The following is a 24,458-nucleotide window of genomic DNA, read 5'->3' on the forward strand; positions in this document are numbered from 1 at the left end:
GATGACTTATCCTAATCCTTATGTCTTAGGCAAATACCAATAGCTGAATCAATCTCCAGTGTGAAGGCATTCCCCTTGTTTCTACTCTCTTTTTTTGCTTGAATTTTAATGAAGAAAAGGCAGGAGCTCCAATCAGAAGGTGGGAGAGACCACTCACAGTCAGACGGAGGGTGTCGGTGATGGTATAGATGGAGAGTGCTCGTAGCTTCCTCTCTCCCTCCCCTCTTCCCGTTCCCCCTCTTGTCAGCACTCTCCCGTGGGTGGTACAACCTGGCAGATTACAAAACACCCCTCCCATGTGTCTCTCTACTCTCTGTGCCAGGGTGAGGCTACCGATCTCATTCTCCTGGAGCGTGTGAGTGTGTGAGTGAAGGTAGGAAGCAAGGATGGAGAAAGAAACATAGTTAGTGAACAAGAGCAAGAGGAAGGAAGTATGAAAGAGAGTGTGTGTGAGATCAGAGCTGGGAAGCTCATGGAAGCGACGGGACACAATCAACACCACTGTCTGCAAAGATCACGAGGGTATCCGAGGGGTAAGTGCAGGCGGCAAGCGCGCACACACGCACACAGACATATATGTACTACACACACTCACTGACATTGTCTATGTGTGTATGCTCTAATGCCTGAGGCCCTGCAGACTATACTTCCTTTATTTGGAGTGTTTGTCTTGTGCACACCAACGGTGATGCCCTTTAAAAGTGCATGTTCTCTTTTTATAACGGTCTGTCAGATTTTTGTGCTAACCTGTCCACTGTAGCGTCACACTAAGAACAGTGACTTCTCTGTCAAGCCGTGATGTGGACGAGGGACTGTCCCTTTGGGGGACAATGAGACTTTTCAAAGATGCCTTCGGAATTTTTTGAAAATACGGAAAACGCATGTGCCCGAGAGAAATGCACACCTTTATGCGATCAATTTTATGAAACACCGCAAATGCTGTCCAGAAATCACTGCGCAAACCCTGTTCACACCACAAAGAATCGGAAGCGGTTCACATGCAAATACATACACATAGACACATATGTGTTCATATGCACTCATTCTCACACATACACCTTTGGGTGAGATAAAGCAGAGAGTATAGAACTAGCTGGAGTCATTGTGAGTATATAAGTCGCCTTTTCATCTAGGCGAAGGTGCAGGAAGAATAGATGCAGAGAGCTCCAGTTAGCCCTGCCCTATGGAATAGATAGAGCCATTTAAGGCTAGAAGTGAGAGACAATTTAGAGACCCCATAGATAACGTTTAGCCTCTGTGCTCTAATAGCTGTAGTTTTAATGTGGGGAAACCTGGGAGGCCAATGTCTCTAAGAGAACTAGTCAGAGGTCAGGTGTGGTCGCACCGTGGCGGCACCTTGCCTAGGCGGTAGTCGACTCTTCGTGTTGACCTGCATACAAATGAACCTTTATCAGAATACTATCTGTGCTACAAATTCACTGTGCAATGTGTAATATTCACAGGAATCTATATATCTAAAATACTTTTGTGTATGTGCTATCAGAACATCTGTGTCTGTGTATTTAGGTAAAGGCAATGTATGTGTGCTATGTATCTCTGTGTGTGTTTGTCAGTGGGAGGCTTCATTAGTGAGCTGAGGGAATCCAGGTACATTAGCCTGCATCTCTCACCTGCGTCCATCCACACAGGAGTCTACACTGACATTTCCTGTTCTCAGCTTACCATAATGCGAAAGGCCATTTACCACGTATTACAAAACAGCATCCACAGATACGCACTTTATACGCCAAGGAAAATTGACTGAATGTATGCTCATGGTCTTAGGTTCATTTTTTGAGCATCAGTGACTATTAAAGGTATTAACCATTCGCCATGCATTTAGTTTATCAACAGATAAATGATTTGAAGTGCACATGAATTATGTACTGAATCAACTGAATTTCCCTGTATTGAGTTGAATGTTACGTATTTAGCACAAGGATGTCAGTGTCAGCCGTCTACATTTCCATTATTCACGGACACATATGCGTAAGTGTGTGGTGCACATTTGATGCCATCCTGTGAATAGAATTGACATATGATAATGGCAACTTGATGATGTAGAATGAGCCTCATAAAGCAATAAGGTTCCGCCCAGCGTGTAATTCATACACGGGTTTGCATGATGCCCTGAATAAATGGCCCCTATTGTGGCGCCTAGCTGCTCTACAAACAGCGATTTGGTTGTGCTTGTGCATTTCTCTGTATGTATGTTCATCACACCCTGAAGAAACACTGACTGATGAGCGTCTAGAAAATTCCACCATATTGAAACCTTTTTAAAATGGCCATAGAGTGAATTATATTTAGGCCTGTTTCTCATTATCTTAATTGAAGATGACTCATTGACATCTGTCAAGGTTCATTTTAAGCCATGTTTAAAAGTCACTTGCATTGCTCCCTAAACAAAACACGATTTAGGTCTCATACGCATTATTTGGATTGAGGCACTTGTTCAGTGTACCATTTGGACTCAGTTGCGCTCCATATGCTCACTGTGGCTTTGGGTGTGGTGCCGTACGCAACCAAATGCTGGACTAACCGTGAGGATTTACCTAAGCTGTGTGTCTGCGAGGGGTTGTGTAACACTGTTGGTTTTTTCTTGTATAAGAGGCAATTAATGTAATTTGTAAACGAGCAGCACTGCAAAGCAAAAGATGCATTTAAGACCAACTATTTCTGACTGTTAACTTGTTATCTGGGATATATGACATAGAGCACCTTAGCATGCATGGCTGACTTTTATTCCAATGTCAGTGGCCATTATAGCTGCTTTAGGAAAACTGTATTTGTATTTGCAAAAGACATAGAAAGATGAGTCTAAGACAAAGACAGTATTTTCGGTAATAGCCGTCTTCAGTATTCTGCATTTACTTTAACGTAATATATATAGAATCTATATATGAATGAGTTTTTCGGACCGTTAAATAATAATAGCATTAATCTATCTCTATAATACGAAGCCCTCCTTGAGGATCCGCTCACAAAATGGCCGTAGAGGCAGAGCTGCCCACAGGCTCTGTGATTGACAGAGAATTCCTCCGAGGATGGATGTGCGCTATATGGTGAGGAGCAGGAAGTGTGTAGGCAGAATCACCAGCGCACCAGGGAGGTTCCTCGTCTTTGTTCTCTAAACCATAACCGTTAACAAAGGCAGCAATTCATTTTCTAATTAATGCATTTTCCATTTGTGTTTGTGCAATGCGAATTATGTTAGACGCGTTTTAAAAGATGTCAGGAAATAAAGGTGTGTGTGTACAGTACCTGTACGTAAAGCGAATGAGTGTGTCGTTTGCTTTGTGTTGACTAAGTGGAGGTTTTGTGATTAGATTGCGTTTACATATTGAACATTCACTCGTTTGTTTAGTACAGAGTTACAATGGCCAGTTTTAAAAATAACACATAATTAATATTCATGAATTCATAAATTAGACATTCATTTCAGTGATCTTTCTATTAAAGCAACACAATTATTTTGCAATGCAAAAGCACATTAGAACCGATTTATCAACCGGTTTAATTTTCACTTATTTTTTAAATTTAAAAAATTCTGCCTGTTAAATAGTATTTAATATGTTATCACAGTCATTTTAATATACAAAATTATTCAGCTACTACATTAATTCAATAATTAATCACTGGATAAACACATTTCTATGACCAATTTTTGTCTCATAAAAATAATTAAACTCCAACAAGCTCCTTTAAAATCTCTTTAATACAACAATTGCCCCTTTAAACAAGACAGTGTTCAATGCGTCTAAGTAATAAAGTATAGAAAACCCTCATTTAAATCTGCAGAATATTGATTTAAAACAAGCCATTATTATTAGCGTCAATGACGTTATTATGAAAATCGCCTTTACGTGAAGGAATGTATTGGCATGCATTATTCTATTGGTTAATCCTCAGCACAGCACTCGCTAATACTACATTCTATTCAGTGCCACAATAATGCCGATATCAGACAAAAGCTTCTCAGCAGAGCAAATGCACAGTACCAACGCTGATTAGTCTATTAAACAGATAACATGCCTCCCATCCCCCTCCACCCATCTCGATCTCTCTCTTTCTCTCTCACATACACTACCTCATTTTTCTCATTGATTGGTTTCCTATGCCGGAATTAGCCTCCCATTTCCGTTCCTGAGCTATATGCTCTATCCAGTGTTTTTTTAATCCTGGTCCTGCTGGAGACCCACAGCATTGCACATTTTGTATGTTTTTCTTATTTAACACACCTGATTCAGATCTTTAGCTCATTAGGGACTGAACTGAATGAAAAAACACTCAGTTTTTTCCTCATCTTTCTCTCTTTTCTTCCATTTCTACAAACAGTTTCTCCATAGTATACTGGCATAATATCTGTTTGCGGACACAATACAATTTTAATATAAAAAAAATTAACACGTTAGTGTGATTAATTGTAACAAAATGTAACATAACGCAATAAAAATGGCAAATTTTGTAATTTAGTTTTTGTGATGTTTATTGTTTCAATTATCTATTATATTTGCCAGCAAATATGCTATTAATTACAATTAATTTCATACATTAATTGGCATATCTATATATCAGTTAATAAAATTAGCGATATAGACATTGATATAGCTATAGTGTTCAACAGAATGATGGGACATTGGAGAGTAAGCTGAATAGGGTCTTCTCTCTTTGCTTGATCTTATGAATTCTGACACTCATCCATGCTAAAGCAATACAGCCAATATTCCATGTAATGGAACCATTAAAAGTTATTAATAATACAGGGAGGGATGATTGTGTGTGTGCGTTGAGCGTCTGCGCTCCCCGAGGGCCTCGTAAAACAGACGTGTTCTATATCCACATCTCTTTGATGGTGGTGTGTAGGGTTTCCCTTCATTTGTTTCCCCTTCATTTACATACACACATGCACCAGCGTGTATTTTCATGTACATACTGCACTCGGGCACACGCACACATGTCATGTGACCGCACTGGAGTCTCCTCTGAGTTCTTTGTGTGCAGCCTCTCACGCTGTCACACTCAGACACACCACACACGCGTGTTCCTGTATGTGTGTGTATGTTCTCTGTTGCTCCTGCGTATCTGCACACACTCTCGCTGCGTGGGCTTTGTGTGGGTGGAGAAAGTGAAGAACAATGATGGGTTCTCTTGTCTGTCTGGTCGCTCGCGTCAGGACGTGTGTGAATGTGTACGTGTGTGTTTGTGAGTCTCCGGTGTTCTGATGCACTTATACACAAAGGTAAGCACTTTCTTCTTTTTGCTGTCTTAGCTACACCTAGTTTAATTTCCTAGAAGATTCCTGTTAGATTTATTGTATAGTGCTACACTTAATGCTGCACATGGTTTGTTATTATATTGTTCATATAATTTTGTTTAGCTTATCAGCAATGTGAAATGAACGATTGAGGCTTAAACAAAATTCAGTTTGAAATCGTACCATTCCAATGACTGCCTTTGTCTTCACACCACCTACATGCCACATGACCATGCATTTCTTAAATATAAGATGGACATTTATTATGGGAATTTGTTGTGAGTGAACTACAGTTGATACATTTTTCATCTCTATATATCCTCAACGTTCACATGACTGTAAGAGCAGACATCTCGCATTCATTCATTTACCATAATGTGGCAAGACCGAACCATGTTGGCAGTTGTAAAGCGCTTCCCAAAGACCCACATTCCATCACACTCATTTACAGAGGGGCTGTCTGGCCTTTCCGCTCTCTCTTTCTCTCCTCCGTTTCTCCCTCCTCTCATTGTCCTTCTCAACTGCCTAGCGGAAACGTGCCGAATCCGTGTTCGCCTATTTCCATATCAAAAGGTGAGGTATCACCACGGGAGTTATTGGTGGGAAATTTTCGTAATTATTATGACAAAGATAATATTAGTTCTGTTTGACAAGGCTGAGTTTGATTGAGGTTTAATTGAGCTATTTTTATAGGTTTCACCTTGGTTTTATCTGTTCGTAGCTCTACCAACTGTAAGAGCCTTTATCAGAGAAGGTTTTTTTCAGCTTTCAGATGCCGGTGCCAGAACTGTGAGGAGGTATTGTGCACCATTCTTATCTGAAGAACAGGACTTGTTACTTAACACAATAGTATATACTTTCCTTTTGTTCCTTATTAGGAGCAAATCTTTTGCTTTTTGGTCCAATTGACTCACATATGTTTGCCTGAAAATGCTGATTCACAAAAGAAAAGAATGTAGAATGAAAGAATGCAATGAACCACAATGAATCAAAATGTATTAAAAAAGTAGATGAACACTATTTATAGATAGAAGCTATTTCCATGTGTCAAACAAAGATGAATTTGATGTAAATTTGGTATATTTGCATTCTTCAGCTTGTTTTAAAATGTATATTTTATCTCATTGTACATATATGGCTAATTTTTGACTCAAGTACAAAGAACAGAGTTGTACCCTCCCTTAAAAAATCGACTAGTAGGGAGTGGTGATCCACTTTAAATGAAATATATGAGTACACTACTGGCAAATTCTTTGCCATATTTCTCAATGCTTTGTAGTTCACAGAGTCATCGGTTCTGTGTTCAGTAGAGTGGAAGAATTTGGCTTGAATTGTAGACTCAGCCTCATGTGAACTCACTCCATCCCTTCCCTCAGTTCATCTCTCTCCTCCTCCCCCTCCCATCCACTCTCTGTACTTTCATTTCTACAGCTTAGCATGCTACAAAAGGGTCAGGAGCGTAAATCACACTATAAATCCTTGTTATAACTGCTGAAGATTTACTAGATTTTATCTTCAGTAGGAGCTACCTTTTTCTGCCCAAGACTGCACGCCTAACAGATGTCAGGGGAAATTGGGATTGAGAAATTGATGTAATATTCAGTTTCAGTTGAGCAGGGGAGGGTGAAAGCTTAAAATGAGTGAAATGTATCCGACATCTTTTGTTGGAATTAATTGGGATAATTCAGTATAGCATTGAAACCTTTCGTATTTTTCTTTTTTGAAGGTGAAATGCATCATTTCTGCGCCACTAACGTGACTAAACGGAATAGCCAAAAGAATGAATGTTTTCATGTTATCAAACAGTTTTTTTAAACACTCACCAACTGTCAGTGGTCAGATATAAACACACTATTGGTCAATTCATAACTATTTTATAGGCCTGAGACAATACGTCGATTCTCGATCGATACAATGAATCTGGATCGATCCTGATATTTTCTCTCTCTAATCGATTCTGAGCTTAGTTTTAACAGCAGATGACGCTCTAGGCTAGTTTTTAACAGCACACTCTCAAGCGCTCACGAAGAAGACTGCTGGACGGCGCTCGTGCGTTCGGCTGAGTCATGTAAGTGGCTAAATATACTTGGACCTTGGCTCAGAATGCTTTTATGATTGGAGATTTGTAATTCGCTTCAACCTTTTCGAACTTTATGAATTATTATTTTAGGTTTAAGTGGTGTGTGTAATGGAACTGGAAGCAGGCAGTGTACGAGTGTTTCTAAAGCACGTATAGTGCCATCTGCTGTTTAAAAACTACGCTCAGAATCGATTCGAGAGAGAATCGTGATACATCTGAAAATATCAGAATCGCTCCAGATTCTTCGTATCGCGAATCGAGATTCGATGTATTGTCCTAGCCCTACTATTTTACATTTTGGCGAATTGATGGCGAATTCGTATGAATTTGTATCTTAGTCTTATTTATAGGTTTTTGTGAGATCTGTTTACGCCTAACCGAAGTTTAGGTTGAGGTTTACAACCAACTTCATGCTTTGTGTGGGTCATCTTTTTTCGAAAAAATTGTATTTTCATATGACTCAAATCGTACAAATTCATATGACTTCACCACTAATTTGCCAACACATAAAATAGTTACATTTTCTCATGAGATTGGGTTGGTTGAGCAATGTTGCTAATTTTCGAAATTAGCCTGTGACTGGCCTACTTATATGCATATTAAACAGTTTTTTTTTTTTTTATACTGGGAGCCATTTTCTGGTAACTTTCTATATCTCTGAAATAAGAAAAAATGTCCATTTTCTTCTAAGATGTTGGGGCTACTGGTCTGGGGTGTGTTTCCCAAAAGCAACTATGGTCGCAAGTTCCGTTGTTACCAACAGAGATCAATGGAACTTGCTACCATATTGGCTAACAATGCTTTTAAGAAACGCATCTTTGCTTGACTATTAATTCTTCAAAATACTGTTCTTTGACTCCACAAATGTGCAGATCCAAATCCCAAAGAGTTCTGCTTTGTCATTTATGAATAATGGAGAAGAAATTTGTAAAAACAGTCAATATTTATGCATTGAAATTGCATTGCTAGTGTATAAGAGGATTAGTTACATGGCATTAGTGTGCTGTCGGCATCATGAGTGTGTCGACACTGGGATTATGACATGAGGATAATTGGCATTTTTCATGGAATGCCAGAAGACAAACTGTGATGGTAATAATGAAATTGTGCACTCGAGGCAAAACAAGCAAGCAAAATGGACATCAGGTAACAAAGATGAACATTTTGTCCTAAATCAATATTGATATGCCATTAAACTGTTCTTCTGCGGGTTTATGTGAAGCATGTGTGCAGTGAGGATCAGAACAGATTTCGGAAACGGTTGCCGTGAAACCTGAATTGCCGTGGCTCTATAATCCAGAAGAGCTCTTCACGCACTCTTAATATGTGTGCTTTAATAGATGGCAAGACCTGAATAACCGCAGCTTTGAAGTAATTCTGTTCTGCACTCCCTCTCTGGCTCTTCACTGAACCTATCTCCTCACTGTATAAAAAACAATCGCACATTCATATCCGCACAACTAAACTTCACACTTTATCCGTTCAGCCATCAAACACATTAGATCCTGCTCTACTCTGCACAGTTGTGATAGAGTGACACACAAAGGGCTTGTAGCACTAGTTTGCACAGCCTGTTTTCTGCAGGATGACATTGCTTGTGCCCGCGGCAGTCTTAAATGGATTTCACACCCATACCTCCTCGGTGGGGGATTTTCTGCTGCTGGGCCCAAACTTAGCCACAAACTGTCAGCAATTTTACATTTGCTGCTTGAGGATAACAGATGCTTCCTTTCCATGAATTCTGACTGCGGAATTTACGAAAAAAGTGGATTTTGTAGGGTGTATTTTATTATTATTATGATTATTATGATTATTCAAATATGGGCACTTTTGCTTCTGTGGACATTTAGAAACACACTTTTCACACTGTGAGTAGTTTAATTAATTTGTCCACTTACAATGTCCAACAGTGGACTTACATGCATAACAAGAGAACCTAGTTGCTTTTGTCATGAACATCATGAACATTTTTTCACCACATCTCAAGTTATGTTTTGTTATTTTATAGCATCCTATTGTGGAAATGACTTATGATTTGACACATATGTGCAATATATATATATATATATATATATATATATTGCACATACATGTCAACTAAGTATATATGTAAGAGTAGATTGTTAGGGGTAGGGGTAGGGTTAGTAGAATAAGTTGACATGTACTTGCAAAGTTACTTATAGTCAGTAGAATGTCTGTATAAGCATCAAAATAAAGTATTAGCAGACATTAAGTAGACAGTCTACTAAAACTCTAATAAGAGTTAGTTGACATGTGCGTGAAATATCACTTATAGTCAACAGAATGTCTAAAGGAGACCATCAAAATTAAGCGTTACCATACATACGTACATATATATAGTCTTACTAAGGCTAATTTAATAGCTAGCATTTTATGTATCCAAAATACACACAATTAAATCATATTCAAAACACTAAATTTGACAAAACAAAATAATAATAACAATAATCTGTATTTTTAATATTGAAAATATATGGCTACCAGTGTTGGGGAAAGTTACTTTTAAAAGTAAGACATTACAATATTGCATTGTTCCCTAAAAAAGTAACTTATTGTACTAATTGTAGTTACTTTTTATGGAAAGTAATGTGTTACACCTGGGATGGGCTTGCTTGTTTGTTTCTATTTTTGGCAAATGTAAAGGCCCTTTCACACCATAAGTGAAAGGAATAAGCCTCAGGCCGAAGGAAATGCAAATTCACTCCTGTACAGTAGAGGGCGCAACTCAGACAAGAAACTTCGGTTACACTTTATTTTACAGTACCGTAGTTACATTGTAATTACTCAAATAAGTACTGAGTACTATTATTTAACTACATGTACTTACTATAGAGTTACAGTTAGGGTTAGGGTTTGGTTTAGAGTTAGTTACTTGTAATTATGCATAATTTACTGTTATTACTATAGTAAGTACATGTAGTAACGTGTAACTACGGCACTGTAAAATAAAGTGTTACCAAAACTTCAGCACTCTTCAACAATAAAAACAGAAAATGAAACAAATGTGATGTTTATCTAAAGTCATTTTTGCTTATTAGTATGGTTGAATTTGATCATTGAAGGTCAGCAGCAAAGACATTGTTTAATAAAGTGAGATTAAATACATAAAGTATATTTGTGTTATTTAACATTTAATTAGTGTAGGTTTGCGTAATATTCACTTGCGATTTCTCTCAAAATGCAGACAGGAGAGCTGTCGGTCAATAAATGGGAAATCAAAGTAACTTGTGTTACTTATTTAAAAAAGTAACTCAGATATTTTGTTGTAAATTTAAAAGTAATGCATTACTTTACTAGTTACTTGGAAAAAGTAATCTGATTACGTAACTCGCATTACTTGTAATGCATTACTCTCAACACTGGTGGCTACAACATACACATTTCAGAGAAAGTTGACAATGATGTAATAATAACTAAAAAAAAAAAAAAAAAAATCAACCTGTTGGACATAAATGTTCCTATAGTTGATGAAACACACTAATGAAATTTCACTGGTATTGATGGGGAATATTGTCCAATATTATCACCTTAGTGTTTTTCATATGGACACCAGCTTTAGAAATCTGAATCTCCAATAAGAGACATTTTGTTTTCCTTTGATCATTTCACCTGCACAGACACACACATATACACGTTCATATGCATGTACTCACAATTCAGATTTTAATTCCCTCTCTAAGAAACAGACTTCTCTTGACTCCTATGAAATGAAATGAAAAATATGAAATGAAAAATAATCCCTTGAGTGTCAAAAGCTGTGGAAGGGGAGTCAGATGAGGGAAGAGTCTGATCTCTGGGAGGGGGAAAAAAAGCAGGTTTAAAATGTTAATCGCAACCGTTCCGTCAGTTCTGTCTTTAACACTCTTGTCATGTGTGTCTTCAGTTGTTTCTCTTAGTGTTTCTCTCCTCGGCTCTTTCTTTGGTTATATTCATCACGCTGCACTGAACTGCTCACATGAATAATTATCTTCTAAACACCATTACACTGTGAGTCACTCTTTATATGGAGCGATGTGTTGATCTAGATAATGATACAGGTTGCCCCAGTAGAGGCAGTGACGGCCTAGTCCGTATGGCAAACTATATTTTTACACAATTTAGAACAGGCAGCAATCATTTGCTCCATGCCCCTGGGTGTCACAATAATTCTGTAAAATTAAAGTCTCCTTTTTGGCTGCTCCAATTTCCCATCCTAATTTTAAAAGGTTGTGGATAGATATTCTTTTATCAGCTTCCACTGAGCTGTAAGCGTTTCTTGACTCTGTTAGAGAAATATCTCTGAAGATCTCAATTAAAATCATCAGTGTGATGGAATTAATTGTAATTATCTCTGAAAATGCTTTTTCCTTTTGCATTTTGCTGTCAATGACTAATTCACACTCATTCATTCTAGGGCCTACCTTTTTTTAAAAAAAAAAGGATCCTCAGTCATATTCATGTCCTAAAAAAAATTATGTTAACAGTCATTCTTTTATAATCAACACAATTATACGCATGTTTAAATCATTATACTCTATAAAAACAATATCTGCTCAAGGAATACCATTTCCTGTAATGCAAGAAGCAAAGCCTCACAGATTGAATCAGCATGCAGGAAGTCAGCAATTATCTGAAAGAGAGAAGGTTAATGTACTGTACACTTAACCGTCTATCAGCCTGTAGTCCACACCACAAACGATCTTTAAAGTCACTAATGGCGTTCTGTGAAATAATCAACATGCGTGTGCCTCATAGAGGAGAAACAGCTGTGCTAGACAGTCTAGCTGCTGAGAGCGTCTCTGTTTGGCTGTGCTGAGCTCTACTGTGTGTGTGTTTCATGCTGTGTGTGTCTACAGCCGTCACCTGATTCATAGGCATTCCAGAAATAAGCCCAAAGATCACTTTCAAATGTGCAAATGCTTAGCTTTATAAAAATATATGGCTTATTAACTAACTAAATATATACACTTAATGTTTTGCTTTTTTGATAATGCTTTTTTTATTTACAATCTCATTAAAAGTGATTAATATGTAATAAAATCAAGATTAATTTATTGTAATTTTTGCATCAGTTGTATAGATTACTATCATCTTTAGCTAAATGTTCCATTAAAAAACTAAAACAAAAAATAGTAGTTCATAAAACACTTATAATATAAAGACGTATCTGTCTGTCTGTCTATACTACTACTACTAATAATAAATATAATGTATAAATATTTCATTCATTCATTAATTCATAAATCAATCAACTAATCAGTCTATCTATCTATCTATCTATCTATCTATCTATCTATCTATTTATTTATCTATCTATAATAATAAATATAATGTATAAATAAATATTAATTCATAAATATTCTAAATAAATATTCATTCATTCATTCATCATAGTCTTTCTGTCTGTCTGTCTGTCTGTCTATAATAATAATAATAAATATAATGTATAAATATTTCATTCATTCATTCATTCATTCATAAATGAATCATCAATCAGTCTATCTATCTATCTGAAAATCAATAAATAATAATAAATACAATAAATCATTGATTGATTCATAAACCAATCATCAATCAATCAATCAGTCTATCTGAAAATCAATAAATAATAATAAATATTTTCATTCGTTCATTCATTCATTTATAAACCAAACATCAATCAATCAATCAATCAATCAGTCTGTGTCTGTCTATCTGACAATCAATAAATAATAATAAAAATGATAATAACAATAATAATAAATATATTCATTCATTCGTTCATTCATTCATTCATAAACCAATCATCAATCGATCAATCAATCAGTCTGTGTCTGTCTATCTGACAATCAATAAATAATAATAATAATAATAATAATAATAAATATAATAATTCATTCATAAACCAATCATTAATCTATCTGTCTGTTTGTCTATCTATTTGACAAAATCAGTATAATAAAATAATAAAATGAAATATAAATATCATTTATAAATATTTCACTTACATAAGCTTATGTAAAAGTCATATCTGTGTTATCTTTAGATTTTGAACAAACATTCTAAAAACAATCTAAACCTCTGAAAACCAAATGTTCTAAATGTACTAATGATCTGGTAAATTTACAAAACCAATGTGCAAATGTTATTTTTGTGTGTGTGTGTGTGTGTGTGTGTGTGTGTGTATAGCCATTTGTTTTATTTATTTATTACAAAGTCAGTAATAAAATCAAAAATGTAAAAATATAATTTATAAATATTTCACTTTTTGCATCGTCTATATAGATTATTTAACAAACATAAGTGATGCTGTCTTTGAAGGAACATTTTAGGGGATTTCTTTGGAAACACAGAACAATATTTCATATTCAGTGATGATAAGATGAGTCATTGCTGCATCCGATGTCACACGATCACAAATCATAAGTCCATTAGAGTGAATCTTCTCTTCATGAAAATTATAGCCTGACTAATACATTCATGTGATTCTAGCAGTGCAAGTGAAGGGAGAATTATTCATGGTCCAGTTTGTCAGCTTTTGTCCTTGAATCGTTTAGTCAATTAATAAACAATCGGGCCGGAACAGCACCAAGCAGGCAGCTGGAGAAAACCTCCGCTCAATCAATGAGTGTAATCATATGGCTTAAATCTGATATCGAGCCCGAGTGTGAGCCAGGTGATTAATGACACTGTTAACTTTGAAAAATGAGTCTAGCTGCGGTTGACCCTCCCCCTCATGGACAAAGCCAGAAATACACTGTTGTCTTCTTCTACTGTCTTACCTTTCTGTTTGTTTGTGTTGATGTCCTCCTACTCCCCCTTTCGATCGTGCTCTTTGCCTGCTCTCTGTCACTCTCACTCCATCACAGTTAAAAAAGTGCTCCAAACATGCCAATCAAATAGTATTTTTTTTTTTCCGTCTTTAAAAAAAAAAACATTCCTGAATGAACTTTCACTATTTTTTGAACAAGCTTAACTGAGTGTGGAGGTGTGTATTCAAATGTGTGTGTTAGACTGAAAATCTCATAGATTTTCCTCAAGCGTTCAGGATTCCTGTACTGCATTTCCAAATCATGTCATGCAAATTTAACCTTCTATTTAAAATCAGTCAACCGAATCTCCCTTTAGAAACTGAAATTGACATTTAAATATTTAATTAGAGTTCACGTCTTTTTAAATAAATTGGAGAGAGATTATAACAGCCTTTCCATACATTAGTTTTGATTTGTTTGCTGTTTCATAATTCTGTAGTATAATTGTCAACAATGAGAGTGAAGGGTTGAAAATATTTCTTAGTGCCTGTTTGATATTTGTATCTGCGCAATAAAGTTTAAATAATAATGTCCCGTGTGTGTGTGTGTTTTTCCAGCAGTCAGAATGGCGCTTCCCGAATGATGTTACACAAGACTGTGGATCCTCTAAAGTGTAAGTATATTGCAATAATAATATCTAATTTTTCCCATATTTTAATGATTTTCTTGCATAAAACCAACCCATATTCATCACTAAAAATCTCATAAAGACGTAATGTAAATTATAAACTATTTTCTTGTTGTTTATGCTTTCATCATTACGAACAGCAGTTGGAAAAGTATCAACTGACACTGAAACTCATACTGTGCTTATTGTTCAACATTATTCAACATTTTAAAGCTACACTAAGACAGAATGCATTTTTTTTTTACTGTATTTATGTGAAGATTCATACATGTGAATCTGCAACAATACCTCCATATTATCAATGATGAAGCAACTATTTAAAATAAAATTAAAATCAACATGAACTAAAAATTAACAATACATCTACAGCATTTATTAATCTTACTTAATGTTAATTTCAACATTTACTAATACATTATTAAAATCAAAAGTTGTATTTGTTAACATTAGTTAATGCACTATGAGCTAACATGAACAAAGAACGACAGTATTTTTATTAACTAACATTAACAAAGATTAATAAATAATGTAACGTGCATTGCTCATTGTTCATGTTAGTTAATACATTAACTAATGTTAACAAATGAGACCTTATTGTAAATTGTTACTCATTTAAGTTATACTTATAATATATACTAAGTATAACATAAGTTTTAAATTATATTAGTTATAAAGTATAATTTATATTTATTATCAATACTTATATAATATCATTTTACAATTATTTGCTTTTTTTTTAAAGTGCTACTTTTCTGATTGTCTTTTTAACAGTTTTTCTCATCTCTGGAGTGTTTTGGGCACGACAAAACAAATTTATAGCAAAACTGGTAACACTTTAGTATAGGGAACATGTATTCACTATTAATTATGACTTTTCCCTCAATAAACGCCTAATTTACTGCTTATTAATAGTTAGTAAGTTAGTTGTTAAGTTTATGTATTGGGTAGGATTAAGAATGTAGAATAAGGTCATGCAGAATAAGGCATTAATATGTGCTTAATAATTACTAAAAAACAGCCAATATTCTAGTAATATGCATGCTAATAAGCAACTAGTTAAAAGACCCTAAAATAAAATGTTACCGTAAAGCTATACTCTAGGCTACATACAAAATAAATCAAGTGAAAGTATGCATTCATTGTAAAGCTAGTAAATCAAATGTGTGCAAAATTGAAAAATGTTCTATATTAATACTCAAGGTGAATAAATTCTCCAATATTTGCTTCGTCATGCTTTCCGCTGGGCCAGCTCTGCAGCAGCAGTGTCTGTTGTGAAGCACAGTTGTATTTCCTTTCCTCTCTTTGTTTAGACTGACAGGTAGAAGAGTAGCCGCGTGTCCATTGTGTCAGTGTGTGTGAGAGCGAGTGTGTGTCTTTGAATGGTGTGAAAGCACCAGGCTGGCATGCCAATAGATCTTTTCAGCAAATATAACCCCGACAGCATGCAGGCTTCCTTTAGTTTCTTTTATTTCTTCGGGCTCTCTGTCTACTCACGCTGTGTTCACCAGTAATCAGATTATCAATCAAATAAATTCACAGTCTTTTTAGGCTTCGGCTAAATCTTCTTGCTTCCTGTGATTGACTAAAAGATTCCTTTTAAGTGCGCCAAGTCATGACTAAATCGAAAATATGAACTCAATTTATTTACATTTTGACAGCTGTTTATTTAGCTCAGTGTTGTTAGTTAATTAAATAAATTCTCATGAAAATCTTAAAGGAAGTTCTCAGTTCATTGCTGAGAAAATTATGTTAATAAAATTTTATAAAAGCAGATTCTAATTTGCCAATATGCAACTTTTAAACCTCTAAAATGTACAAATAAATCATTTAGAAGCAAAAATCACAGTTCATTCCAAATTCTTAATTCAATTTGATCTTAATCTACAGTAGAACTTAGTAGTTAATAATTTAATTACAAAACATATGAAATAATGATTTGCAGAACTTATTAAAACATATATTAAAAATATATGGTTACACTTTCTTTTAAGACGTATTTATACATTTAAGTACTGAGTAATATTAATTAACTATGGGTTATGGTTAGGATTAGGGTTTGGTTTAGGTTAGTTGCATGTAATTATGCAACATTTATACACTAAAAAATGTATTCTTATCAACATTTTTTCTTTTGTCAAATCAACTTAGATAATGTGGTTCAGATAACATAATATCTTGAGTTTCTGTTGATTAAATCAATTGCCTTCATTGTATTAACTCAAATTTTTAATTTCAGTGAACTCAAAATTTTAAGGCAACCAGGTAACTTTTTTTAGTTAAACCAACAATTCTTTCTTACAATGTAGTTATTACTATAGTAACTACATGTAACATGTGTAACAAGGACACTGTAAAATACAGCGTTACCAAATATAATTCTAAGGTTTTTTCAACTATAATTTTAAAGCTGTTAAAAGCAGAAAAACGTAATTTGTTGATATAGTATTTTACTTGCATGATGTTTTTGTTCTTGATGATTTCTGTTTCAGTTAAAGCACTTCATTTTCAAGTCATTGTTCTTTCAAAAACACAAAATACACCTTCATCCAGTGTTCATTTTTACACCAAACGGCTCTGAGAAAATGCTTTGTTGGACCACAGTTTTAATGGCACTAAATTGAAACATAATTTTTGAATCATTTAGCAACCTATTGGCCATCATTAGCCATAACTGCTAATCGTTACATAATGCAGTTAATGTTGTGTGCCTTGTACATCATGTTAGAGCAGCTTTTCTCTCCTGCCTCTGATCCGCCCACAGTAATGGGTCTGCAGTCTGCTGTCAATCAAAATCTCAGTCCTACAAGATGACTGATTTTATCATGTACCATGCAGCTCAACAGATTCTTGTCATTATGGATTTTTTAATAGCGATGATGATTAGGCAAGATCGTGATGGGGGGAGGAGGGGAAGGGAATGGCTGCAGAATGACTTGCATTTTGTGGATTCTACAGGGAGGCCTATAGCGGGACTAATTAGCAGAAGACAACTTTAATGGACTTTCTCAAGCATTTCCAGTGAATGTCCTTACCGTCCGTCTGCTCAGTTTAGCAGGACATAAGGTAGAAGATTATTTACCTAATATATTTTTAATGCTGGGAGTAAATTATATTACACCGTATATTTTTTATAGCAGGGAGTCCCAGCATTTAAAAAAAGCATTATCTTTGCTACTTCATTTAACACATATATAGCTCAAATGAATTAAATGTGATCACACTTGTTTAATGTAACCAGTGATCTTCCCATTTGGATTCAGTGGACAAACAGTTGTGGACTGTTTTTCTGGAGTCATGGCTGGATTTTTTTGTAAGGTTTTGTGTTCAGAAGTGCAGTGTAACTGACGAAGAGTAACTCTCTCTTTTCAGATTTATGCCATGTCATCCAACAGACAGAGTACTTTTCTTTCTGTCAAATTGCAACACAAATTCTTTTCTGTTTATATATATATATATATATATATATATATATATATATATATATGTGTCATTCCGTTTACTCTCTTTCGTTTTGTTTTGTTTTATTTTTGATCTGTCGTTCCTTTTACTCTCTTTCTATTTGTTTTGTTTTTTAATCTGTCATTTCTTTTACTCTCTTTCTATTTGTTTTGTTTTGTTTTTTGATGTGTCGTTCCTTTTACTCTCTTTCGTTTTGTTTTGTTTTGTCTTTTGATCTGTCGTTCCTTTTACTCTTTTCGTTTTGTTTTGTTTTTGATCTGTCATTTCTTTTACACTTTTGTTTTGTTTTATTTGTGATCTGTCGTTCCTTTTACTCTCTTTCATTTTGTTTTGTTTTGTTTTTGATCTGTCATTCCTTTTACCCTCTTTTGTTTTTTGATCTGTCGTTCCTTTTACACTCTTTGTTTTGTTTTGTTTTTTGATCTGTTGTTCCTTTTACTCTCTTTTGTTTTGTTTTGTTTTTTTTATCTGTCATTCCTTTTACCATCTTTTGTTTTGTTTTGTTTTTTGATCTGTCATTCCTTTTACTGTCTTTTGTTTTGTTTTTTAGGTCTGTCATTCCTTTTACTCTCTTTAATTGTTTTGTTTTTTGATCTGTTGATCCCTTTACTCTCTTTTCTTTTTTTTTCTTTTTTTTATCTGTTGTTCACTTTACTCTCTTTATTTTTTTTGTGTTTTGTTTTGTTTTTTGAACTGTCATTCCTTTTACTCTCTTTTATTTTGTTTTGTATTTTCATCTGTCGTTCCCTTTACTCTCTTTTCTTTTTTGTTGTTTTGTTTTTTGATCTATCGTTCTTTTTACTGTCTTCACCTTTTTTGCTTGAAACACAAATTCCCTTAATTTTGTACTGCCTTTCCTTTCCTTTCCTTAATGCAGAAAAAAAATAAAAACAGAAGTCAGAAAAGTGCTGCGACATTGCTGTCATACTCCTATGACTTTGTTGTGCTGCATGAGAGGTCCAATGTAAAGGGAAACTCTCTTTTTGTTTTTATCTTGCTCTCTCACACACATTCACACAAACAAACATCTCTATCTCTCTCTCTCTCTCTCTCTCTCTCTCTCTCTCCCCCCTCTCTCTCGGTCTCTCTTTCTCTTTCTGACTGCAGTGCCACGCCTGCCCAGCACAAATACTCTCAGACCTGTCTGGATACAGACAGGTCCAGATAAGCCCCAGCCTACAGTTACAAGTCTATTTAAGAATTTATCTTCATTCATTTGAGCATGCATTGAAGAGAATTTAAATTCTCATAATAGGTTGAGGATAGCAACATGACTAGACAGTATTTCCATTAGTGAAATTAGACAAAGCAGAAAGCATACGTAACATTTAGCATTGCTAACCGTTTTACGCCGAACAGCAGCTTGTAATGGGTGATGAAGACAGCCATTTTGTGTCTAGAGGCTGTTTCTAACTGTCTGACTACAGCAGGGAACACAGAAATGGAGAAACAGCCATGCAGCGTGGAATCAGATTGGCTTAAATGTATCTTCCTGCATTCTGTTTTTTAATGATTGTAATTATTAGATTTAGTCTTTAGAATCTTTAATAGAATATTTATAATCTGTATGTTACCTTGCAAACAAAAAGTAAAAAGGAGATTTGTCTCTTTAGAGGCAGCATTGTTTTATAAAGCACACTTTTTCTGGAACTATCACTGCTATGCCATGCGTTTACTGACAGTCTGGAGATCACAAGGCCATCAGACAAGACAGATTGTGTGGTTTGCCCACTTGCAGAGGAGTTGTTTAATGTATGCAGCAAGATTCAGACCAGTAGCTCGTCACAAGATTTCACTAGTAATGAGCAAACTGCCTTCCGGCTTAACAGATTCAAGAAATGGATTTGCTGACTGTAGGTATTAGATAATTTTCACGAGTAATTTCTCTCTTATCATTAACATTCGAATGCATTTCCCTTTGGTTGATTGGATTGATAGTCACAGACAGTTTGATTTACACTTAACTAAGAAACCGAAACGGTCACTGCTTACAGGCAATTCAGCCTGAATGCATTTACCAATTAACAGGTCATATTTACAGTGAACTGGTAACATGTCTTAGCATGTTTGAAGCTCAGGAATTATTATTAGATGTTGGAAATGAAATTATATTTAGGAGTAAATTACATTCATGTTTATGAATCATACTGAGTTTTTCAAAATGGCATCCTTGGGTCCCTAAAATGTCTGTCAACATTTTTTTTTTTTACCCCAAAAAGTATATAGGGGAGATGGACTGATCTTTTTCCATTTCGTATTTTCTTGCAGTTTGCCTTTGGCAGCTGCAGTGAATGTGATAAGAGTATAAACCGCATTGCCATTTTGTCTGATGCCTTTAAAATGACCATCAAAATCACACACACACACACACACACACACACACACACACACACACACACACACACACACACAAAGTTTACTTAGTTATCTACATTAAGTCGGCACATAATATAGTTTTGGCTCCACAGTTTTTGTTCCAGATTTTTGTGTTGATTATATTATTTTATATTATATTATATTATATTATTACTTTTTTTTTACTGACTGAATGTTATATTCCTGTTATTTTTGTGTGTATATAGGGAATAATATTTGACTCTTTAAATGTATTGTATTGCATCTTCTTATTACAGTTGTATTTTGGCAGAGCATCAGCTAGTCAGACACGTCCAGCCTGTGTCTGATTCTGTGTTGCTGTAATTGTTTGATTGATCCTTCTGTTAGGTTTCCTGCTGGGACTTCGAGATATGTTGAAATGCTAAGTAAAGTCCCAGAATGCGAGCTGGGCGGGCCAGCGCTCTGCTGACTAAGCCTAGCTGTCAGGAGAGCTCAGAAGGAATGGGTCGGTCTGTCAGAACTTTGATGCAAAATCGGCCGCGTCTGAGGAGGCAAGGCTGCCTGGGATTGTGCCACGGAATCCTCCTCCGCAGCAGCCTCCACAAAACTCAGCTCAGGGTAATTTCCTTAAGAGCTTTAATTACGGCCAGGAGCCATTAATGTTTGGGCCAGTGTTTAGCAAGCAGATCAAGCATGACAAACTGTCCATGTTTCCTGTCTGAGGATTTGTTTGCCTAGCAAAAATTCATAATGCTCTAATTGGGTGTAGTTAAGCAACAAAAGATGCTGTAAACTAAAGAAAAGAAAAAAAAAAAAAAAATACATGAAATTTATGGTTTAATAAATGTAGAAATGTACCTTAAAAATGTGGCTTTACAGATTGAATTTAAATTTACAGTAAAAAAAAAAAAAAATGTATTTTATTAACTTTAATAATTCTAATATACCAAATCATTAAAATAATTTTTTTATATAAAATATTAAAATATAAATACTTTATAATATATTGAAAACCACTGTAAAAACATAGGTGGAAAAGAGAAAACCAAATACAAAACACCATCATGATAACACAAATGACACTAAAATAATGCAATAAACATTAATTTAACAACAGAAGATGTAATATCAAACATCAAATGTGAGCTGTCACACCAAGGATTCTGGGAATATCAATTTACATTTCTCTGTAAATTATAAGATGACTTATTCTTCTTTACTTACAAAGACTATAAATTTAACATGATTTTTCTATATAATTACATGAAATGTCCCATTAGATCTATTACAGTTTTTCAACATATAGAGTACATTTTTACAGTAGCGTTTTTTACAGTTATTTTTATTTTTATTTTTTTAAATATTTTGGTGACATTTTACAGTGTTAAAGTAAATAACAATATTATTTGTAACTAGCACTCATTAGTGTATTCAATATAGTCTAATAACTAATAGAAAGGGGTGTAACAATCATAACTTACAACAATAATGATCGTTTTCTGAACCAGTTTTTCTGAACCATTTCCCATCTGCCATAGGCTGAACATACAGGGAGGCTGTTTTGTGTGAAAAATGGCAATGGACGCCTCCGTACACTGAATAAACTGCTTGTGTGTGTGTGTGTGTGTGTGTGTGTGTGTGTGTGTGTGTGTGTGTGTGTGTGTGTGTGTGTGTGATCGTTGAGCAGTATGAATTTATTTACAGCACTACACTTTGATTTCTATGGTCACCGTCAACACTTATAAAACCTGGAAAATGTTTCAGTGGTGGCAAATCAGGTACTAATGTGTGATCTGATGTCATGTAATCAATATTCATGAGCCAAACTGATCATGAAGTTTCACACCATGATACTTTCATGGATTTTTGGACATGAACCGTGGCAGTACCATGATATTCTTAGACGTAACTACCATTCAAATATCATGGTACATGAATTGATGAATACATCAAACACTATGGGGTGTTACCATCTCACACCATCACTGCACCACATACTACTAATGTAATTTTTTTGTACAAGCCCCTGCTAATATATATATTTGTTCAATATTTTGCAGATTCTTTCACATATTCTTTTTTATGTGTTCTTATGTAGACCACTGACCACTTAAAGTAAGTATATTGGAATGGCATTTTACACCTGTAACAAATTACATGTGTTCTCTCCAGATCTATATATCTATGTATCTGTTACACTGTAAAGAATGTTTTAACTACACTTGCACATTTTTACATATTGTATACTATACAGTATTATAACATAGAGACAACAAGATGATGATGAGACATTGACTTTGGTTTCGTCGGTGTGCCGTGTGTGGGATGTGTGAGATAAATGAGTTGGTTCTGATGTACCAGACAGACTGTCAGAAGAACAGCTGGTGCTTCAGCAGGAAATAGCCCGAGCGCTGTACGTCAAGAGCACTGCTGCACGAACATCACTGCAGAATACCTCTGCTGAGTTATAGTCACTCTCCAATATCAAGATCCATTACTAGATCTATATCTGTCTCTGTGAGAAGGACTTAGGGTTCAGTGGTTCTTATTCGCATTAACAACTGAAAAAAATGGAAAATAATGGGAAAAAAAATTCATTTTAAATAGAATTAAAATGACCAAAACTTATTTTCAAAAATAAATTTGTCACAAATATTGTTAAAAATGTTTTACAACTTGAAAGATACTTTCCATAAATATTTGTAAATCATATTAAAAATCAATACATAAAATAATTTAAAATGTAAAAACACTTCTTAATTAAAAATTTGAAAATTAAAAACAGGTTCTATTTGTACAATTTAGTTAACTCTTTGGTAAAAGTCAACTAACAATGAAAAATTATTCTAAAGCATTTATTAATCATATTTTAATTTCAACATTTACTAATACTTTATTAAAATCAAACATTGTATCTGTTATTATTATTTAATGGACTTGAGTTAACGAACAATTGAATTTTTATTACTTCTTTATTACTACTTTATTACTATTTTATTACTTGTTAACTAACGTTAACAAAGCTTTATAAATACTGTAACAAATGTATTGCCTACTTTTATGTAATAATAATTCATGTTAACTAATTGAACCATATTGTAAATTGTTACCAACATTATTATATCATTATTACATATTATACTGTTATATAGCTGTTTTAAAACATATCAAGTATCAAAAGCCCCACATTGTATTTGATGTATTAAATAGTTTGGAGTTGTCCCATCTCATTCCCTTAATTTAAAATCAAAAGACTAAAATTAGTCACTATAGCACAGTGACATGTTGAGGTGAGAGCTGCACGGTTGAAGATATCAGAGGACTTAATATTAAATGCGCACAAATCGTTGAGGTCAATTTGAAAATTTAACTTCAATAAGGGTATTAAAATGCTCAAAGACTGCAGGCAGTGAGTGGAGAGAGCGCATTATTCCTGCTTGTCTTAAAGACGGGTCACATGTCACTTTTTAACACACACACACAGTTCCCTGCTCAAAGTTTTAAAGCGTGCCTGCATGTATTTTCCTTACACACATGGCTTGTTTTATTCTTTTTATGGCTTTGACTCTGCGCTGTGACAGTCTCTGTTTGAAGGACACTGGCAGACATCCAAAAATCTCTTGCCTCTCAAGGCCTTTAATTGAAACCTTAAAGAAGTTCTTGGCTCAAAAGCCCTTATGTGGGCTTTGTCGCAATTAGATTGACCATAAAGGGCATGCGAGCTGATGAAACAGGATTAGAAGGGGAACGTATCGCCTGGATATTATATGTGCTGTGACATGTTCATCTGTGCAGGAATTAACATGGATTAACCTGCGGTGGATAGAGATGGGATAGTAGAACAGCCAAATAATACAGTCACAGGAAATAGCCGTTTTTCTGTGAAGAAAAAACTCCACTGAATTA

General features: G+C 34.8%; 1 long non-coding RNA gene across 1 annotated transcript; it reads left to right on the forward strand.

Moving 5' to 3' along the window:
• Nucleotides 1-339: 339 nt before the first annotated feature.
• Nucleotides 340-23,185, forward strand: LOC127497880 (uncharacterized). The gene is made up of 3 exons (XR_007925685.1): nucleotides 340-533; nucleotides 14,686-14,741; nucleotides 20,940-23,185. It is a non-coding gene; the product is annotated as an uncharacterized LOC127497880 (long non-coding RNA).
• The last annotated feature ends 1,273 nt before the right edge of the window (nucleotides 23,186-24,458 follow it).

This window comes from Ctenopharyngodon idella, chromosome 16 (assembly GCF_019924925.1).
Source record: "Ctenopharyngodon idella isolate HZGC_01 chromosome 16, HZGC01, whole genome shotgun sequence".
In the NCBI taxonomy this organism is placed as follows: Eukaryota; Metazoa; Chordata; class Actinopteri; order Cypriniformes; family Xenocyprididae; genus Ctenopharyngodon; species Ctenopharyngodon idella.